This window comes from Arachis stenosperma, chromosome 4, assembly GCF_014773155.1.
Source record: "Arachis stenosperma cultivar V10309 chromosome 4, arast.V10309.gnm1.PFL2, whole genome shotgun sequence".
Classification (NCBI taxonomy): domain Eukaryota; kingdom Viridiplantae; phylum Streptophyta; class Magnoliopsida; order Fabales; family Fabaceae; genus Arachis; species Arachis stenosperma.
This window is the reverse complement of record NC_080380.1, coordinates 64,073,938-64,080,908: the sequence shown is the minus strand read 5'-3', so window position 1 is coordinate 64,080,908 and position 6,971 is coordinate 64,073,938. Positions and strand designations below refer to the sequence as shown.

Genomic DNA, 6,971 nt, shown 5'->3' with positions numbered 1-6,971 from the left:
GCATGCTTTAAAAATATTTCTTGCATTTTTCGAAAATTCATGGATTCATAGTGTTCTTCATGATCTTCAAGTTGTTCTCGGTAAGTCTTCTTGTTTGATCTTGATGTTTTCTTATTTTGTGTCTTTTATTGTTTTTCATGTGCATTTTTGCATTCATAGTGTCCAACCATTAAAGATTTCTAATTTTGGTGTCTTGCATGTTTTCTTTGCATAAAAAATTTTTCAAAAATATGTTCTTGATGTTCATCATGATCTTCAAAATGTTCTTGGTGTTCATCTTGACATTCATAGTGTTCTTGCATGAATTATGTGTTTTGATTCATAATTTTCATGTTGTGAGTCATTTTTTATGTTTTTCTCTATCATAATTAAAATTTCAAAAATCAAAAAAAATATCTTTTCCTTTTTTCTCTCAAAATTTTGAAAATTTGGGTTGACTTAGTCAAAAATTTTTAAAATTAGTTATTTCTTGTAAGTCAAGTCAAATTTTCAAATTTTAAAACTCTTATCTTATTAAAACTTTTTCAAAAATCAAATCTTTTTCATTTTTTATTTAATTTTCGAAATTTATTTTTTTAAATTATTTTTCAAAAATATTTTTCTTAATTTTATGTTTATTTTCGAAAATTATGCTAACAATTAATATAATTGATTCAAAATTTGAAGTTTGTTACTTTCTTGTTAAGAAAGGCTCAATCTTTAAATTCTAGAATCATATCTTTTAGTTTCTTGTTAGTCAAGTAATTAATTTTTATTTTAAAAATTTAAATCTTTTACAACCATATCTTTTTAAATCATATCTTTTTATCTTATCTTTTATATCATATCTTTTTCAAAATTTCATCTTTTTAAAAAATTTGATTTTAAATAACTTTTATAACTTCTTATCTTCTTATCTTCTTATCTTTTCAAATTTGATTTTTTTTTAAACTAACTATTTGACTTTTTGTTTATTTTTTATCTTTTTCAAAACCACCTTGCTAAAATTTTCGAACAAGAAAAGGAGATGGCAGCCGAACCTAATAACAATAATGCAAGAAGGATGCTTGGTGATTATATTGCACCTACTTCCAAGTTTGATGGAAGAAGCATCTCAATTTCTGCCATTGGAGCAAACAATTTTGAGCTGAAACCTCAATTAGTTGCTCTAATGCAACAAAACTGCAAGTTTCAAGGACTTCCATCAAAAGATCCCTACCAGTTCTTAAGTGATTTCTTACAGATCTGTGAGACTATTAAGACTAATGGAGTGGATCCTGAAGTCTACAGACTCATGCTTTTTCCTTTTGCTGTAAGAGACAGAGCTAGAGCATGGTTGGACTCTCAACCTAAAGATAGCTTGGACTCCTGGGATAAGCTGGTCATGGCCTTCTTGGCTAAGTTCTTTCCTCCTCAAAAGCTGAGCAAGCTTAGAGTGGATGTTCAGACCTTCAAACAAAAAGATGGTGAATCCCTCTATGAAGCTTGGAAAAGATACAAGCAGATGACCAAAAGATGTCCTTCTGACATGTTTTCAGAATGGACCATAATAGATATATTCTATTATGGTCTATCTGAGTTCTCTAAGATGTCACTGGACCATTCTGCAGGTGGATCTATTCACCTAAAGAAAACGCCTGCAGAGGCTCAAGAACTTATTGACATGGTTACAAATAACCAGTTCATGTACACTTCTGAGAGGAATTCCATGAATAATAAGACGCCTCAAAGGAATGGAGTTCTTGAAATTGATGCTTTGGATGCCATATTGGCTCAGAACAAAATGTTGACTCAGCAAGTCAACATGATTTCTCAAAGTCTGAATGGATGGCAAAATGCATCCAACAGTACTAAAGAGGCATCTTCTGAAGAAGAAGATTATGATCCTGAGAACCCTGCAATGACAGAGGTAAATTATATGGGTGAACCTTATGGAAACACCTATAATTCATCATGGAGAAATCATCCAAATTTCTCATGGAAGGATCAACAAAAGCCTCAACAAGGCATTAATAATGGTGGAAGAAATAGGCTCAGCAATATCAAACCTTATCCATCATCTTCTCAGCAACAGACAGAGAATTATGAACAGAGTACCTCTAACTTAGCAAATTTAGTCTCTGATCTGTCTAAGGCCACTTTAAGCTTCATGAGTGAAACAAGGTCCTCCATCAGAAATCTGGAGGCACAAGTGGGCCAGCTGAGTAAGAAAATCACTGAAACTCCTCCTAATACTCTCCCAAGAAATACTGAAGAAAATCCAAAAAGAGAGTGCAAGGCCATTGATATAATCAATATGGCCGAACCAAGAGAGGAAGGAGAGGACGTGAATCCCAATGAGGAAGACCTCATGGGACGTCTCTCAAGCAAGAAGGAGTTCCCTGTTGAGGACCCACGGGAATCTGAGGCCCATATAGAGACCATAGAGATTCCATTAAACCTCCTTCTGCCATTCATGAGCTCTGAAGACTATTCTTCCTTTGAAGAGGATGAAGATGTAACTGGAGAGCAAGTTTCTCAATATCTAGGAGCTATCATAAAACTAAATGCCAAGTTATTTGGTAATGAGACTTGGGAAGGTGAACCTCCCTTGCTCATTAGTGAACTAGATACCTGGGTTCAGCAAACTTTACCTCAAAAGAGACAAGATCCTGGCAAATTCGTAATACCATGTACCATAGGCACCATGACCTTTGAGAAAGCTCTGTGTGACCTAGGGTCAGGCATAAATCTTATGCCACTCTCTGTAATGGAGAAGCTGGGGATCATTGAGGTACAGCCTGCCTTATTCTCATTACAAATGGTAAACAAGTCAGTAAGACAAGCTTATGGATTGGTAGAGGACGTGTTGGTAAAGGTTGAATGCCTTTACATCCCTGCTGATTTCATAATCTTAGACACTAGGAAGGAGGAGGATGAATGCATCATCCTTGGAAGACCTTTCCTAGCCACAGCAGGAGCTGTGATAGATGTTAACAGAGGAGAATTAGTCCTTCAATTGAATGGGGACTACCTTGTGTTTAAGGCTCAAGGATCTTCTTCTTTAACAATGGAGAGGAAGTATGAAAAGCTTCTCTCAGTACAGAGTCAAACAAAGCCCCCACAATCAAACTCTAAGTTTGGTGTTGAGAGGCCACAGCCAAACTCTAAGTTTGGTGTTGAATCCCCACATCCAAACTCTAAGTTTGGTGTTGGGAGTCTACAACATTGACCTAATCACCTGTGAGGCTCCATGAGAGCCCACTGTCAAGCTATTGACATTAAAGAAGCAGTTATTGGGAGGCAACCCAATTTTTATTTATCTGATTTTATTTTATTTTCATTGTTCTTTTATGTTTTATTAGGTTCATGATCATGTGGAGTCACGAAAAAAATATTAAAATTAAAAACAGAATCCAAAATCTCAGAAGAAAAATCACTCCCTGGAGGAAGGACTTACTGGCGTTTAAACGCCAGTAAAGAGCATCTGGCGTTCAACGCCAGAACAGAGCATGGATCTGGCGTTGAACGCTAGAAACAAGCAGCAGCCTGGCGTTTAAATGCCAGGAATATACCCTGAGGAGAGCTAGCGCTGAACGCCAGAAACAAGCATGGAACTTGCGTTCAACGCCAGAAACATGCTGCAGTTGGGCGTTGAACGCCCAGAACATGCATCACCTTGGCGTTTAAACGCCAGAATTGTATGCAAAGGCGTTTTACATGCCTAATTGGTGTAGGGATGTAAATCCTTGACACCTCAAGATCTGTGGACCCCACAGGATCATCTCAGGATCTGTGGACCCCACAGGATCCCCACCTACCTCAACTCACCCTTTCTCCTCTTCTTCATATTCATCCTCTTTTCTCCATAAACATTCTTCCCCAAAAACCCTTCACCAATCACCTCAATCTCTCTTCCCCATTACCTCTTCACCACTCACATCCATCATCTCTTTCCCAGCCAAACCCACCCTACATAGCCGAATACACACCTCTCTCCCTCTCCTCCATATCTTCTTCTTCTTCTTCTATTCTTTCTTCTTTTGCTCGAGGGCGAGCAACATTCTAAGTTTGGTGTGGTAAAAGCATAGCTTTTTGCTTTTCCATAACCATTGATGGCACCTAAGGCCAGAGAAACCTCAAAAAAAATAGAAGAAGAAAAAGGGAAGACAATTGCTTCCACCTCTGAGTCATGGGAGATAGATAGATTTATCTCAAGAATCCATAGCTTAGTAGTAGAGCATTTGACTGCAAATCAAGAGATCCCTGAGATACCTCAGGGGATACATGTTCCTCCACATAATTATTGGGAGCAACTAAGGATAAGAGCACCAAAATCACTAGGAATCAAGCAACAGAAGGAAGGAAGAGACATAAAGGAGCTCAAAAAACACCATTGGTCCTTCAAAAGGCGCCACCCTCACTAAGGTGGACTCATTCCTTAACTTCCTTGTTCTTAATTCTCTGTTTTTCAATTTTTGAGCTTCATGTTTGCCTTTGTTTGTGTCTTTATTACATGATCATTAGTAATTAATAACTATGTTTAAAGCTATGAATAATTCCATAAATCTTTCACCTCTCTTAAATGAAAAATGTTTCTAATTCAAAAGAACAAGAAGTACATGAATTTCGAAATTATCCTTGAATTTAGTTTAATTATATTAATGTGGTGACAATACTTTTTGTTTTCTGAATGAATGCTTGAACAGTGCATAATTTTGATCTTGTTGTTTATGAATGTTAAAATTATTGGCTCTTGAAAGAATGATGAACAAAGAGAAATGCTATTGATAATCTGAAAAATCATGAAATTGATTCTTGAAGCAAGAAAAAGCAGTGAAAAAGCAAAAGCTTGTGAGAAAAAAAGGGCAAGCAGAAAAAGCCAATAGCCCTTAAAACCCAAAGGCAAGGGTAAAAAGGATCCAAGGCTTTGAGCATCAATGGATAGGAGGGCCCAAGGAAATAAAATCCAGGCCTAAGTGGCTAAATCAAAGATGTCCCTAACCATGTGCTTGTGGCATGCAGGTCCAAGTGAAAAGCTTGAGACTGAGTGGTTAAAGTCATGATCCAAAGCAAAAAGAGTGTGCTTAAGAGCTCTGGACACCTCTAACTGGGGACTTTAGCAAAGCTGAGTCACAATCTGAAAAGGTTCACCCAATCATGTGTCTATGGCATTTATGTATCCGGTGGTAATACTGGAAAACAAAATGCTTAGGGCCACGACCAAGACTCATAAAAGTAGCTGTGTTCAAGAATCAACAAACTTAACTAGGAGAATCAATAACACTATCTGAAATTCTAAGTCCCTAGAGATGCCAATCATTCTAAACTTCAAGGGAAAAAGTGAGATGCCAAAACTGTTCAGAGGCAAAAAGCTACAAGTCCCGCTCATCTAATTAGAATTAATATTCATTGATATTTTGGGATTTATAGTATATTCTCTTCTTTTTATCCTAATTTATTTTCAGTTGCTTGGGGACAAGCAACAATTTAAGTTTGGTGTTGTGATGAGCGGATAATTTATACGCTTTTTGGCATTGTTTTTAGGTAGTTTTTAGTATAATCTAGCTACTTTTAGGGATGTTTTCATTAGTTTTTATGATAAATTCACATTTCTGGACTTTACTATGAGTTTGTGTGTTTTTCAGTGATTTCAGGTAATTTCTGGCTGAAATTGAGGTACCTGAGCAAAACTCTGATAAGAGGTTGACAATGGACTGCTGATGTTGTTGGATTCTGACCTCCGTTCATTCGAAATGGATTTTCTGAAGCTACCGAACTCCAAATGGCGCGCTCTCAACAGCGTTGGAAAGTAGACATCTGGAGCTTTCTAGCAATATATAATAGTCTATACTTTATTCTTGATTAGATGACGTAAACTGGCGCTCAACTCTAGTTTCATGCTGCATTCTGGAATCAAACGCCAAAAACACGTTACAACTTGGCGTTCAACTCCAAAAGATGCCTCTGCTCTGTAAACTTCAAGCTCAGCCCAAGCACACACCAAGTGGGCCCCGGAAGTGGATTTCTGCATCAATTACTTACTTCTGTAAACCCTAGTAGCTAGTCTAGTATAAATAGGATTTTTTACTATTGTATTAAGTGTCTTTGATTGTCAGGTCTTTTGACCATTCGGTCTTTTGATCACATTTGGGGGCTGGCCATTCGGCCATGCCTGGACCTTTATCACTTATGTATTTTTAACAGTGGAGTTTCTACACACCATAGATTAAGGGTGTGGAGCTCTGCTGTACCTCAAGTTTCAATGCAATTACTAATATTTTCAATTCAATTCAGTTTGTTCTTATTCTAAGATATTCGTTGCACTTCAAAATGATGATTGTGATGATCCGTGACACTCATCATCATTCTCACCTATGAACGCGTGACTGACAACCACTTCCGTTCTACCTTAGACCAGGCGCATATCTCTTGGATTTCTTAATCAGAATCTTTGTGGTATAAGCTAGCTTGATGGCGGCATTCATGAGAATCCAGAAAGTCTAAACCTTGTCTGTGGTATTCCGAGTAGGATTCAAGGATTGAATGACTGTGACGAGCTTTAAACTCGCGATTGTTGGGCGTGATGGCAAACGCAAAAGAATCAAGGGATTCAATTCCAACATGATCGAGAACCGATAGATGATTAGAACCGATAGATGATTAGTCGTGCCGTGACAGAGCATTTGGACCTTCATCACTGAGAGGATGGGATGTAGCCATTGACAACGGTGATGCCCTACATATAGCTTGCCATGGAAAGGAATAAGAAGGATTGAAGGAAGGCAGTAGGAAAGTAGAGATCCAACAGGGACAAGCATCTCCACACACTTATCTGAAATTCCCACCATTGGATTACATGAGTAACTCTATCGTTATTTTCTGCTTTATTTAATTTTTGAAAACTCCATAACATTTACTATCCGCCTAACTGAGATTTACAAGATGACTATAGCTTGCTTCATACCAACAATCTCTGTGGGATCGATCCTTACTCACGTAAGGTTTATTAC

General features: G+C 37.4%; 1 non-coding gene across 1 annotated transcript; it reads right to left on the bottom strand.

Moving 5' to 3' along the window:
• Nucleotides 1-1,405: 1,405 nt before the first annotated feature.
• LOC130978463 (small nucleolar RNA R71) lies at nt 1,406-1,509 on the bottom strand. Its single transcript, XR_009086105.1, has one exon. It is a non-coding gene; the product is annotated as a small nucleolar RNA R71 (small nucleolar RNA).
• Between the last annotated feature and the right edge of the window lie 5,462 nt (nt 1,510-6,971).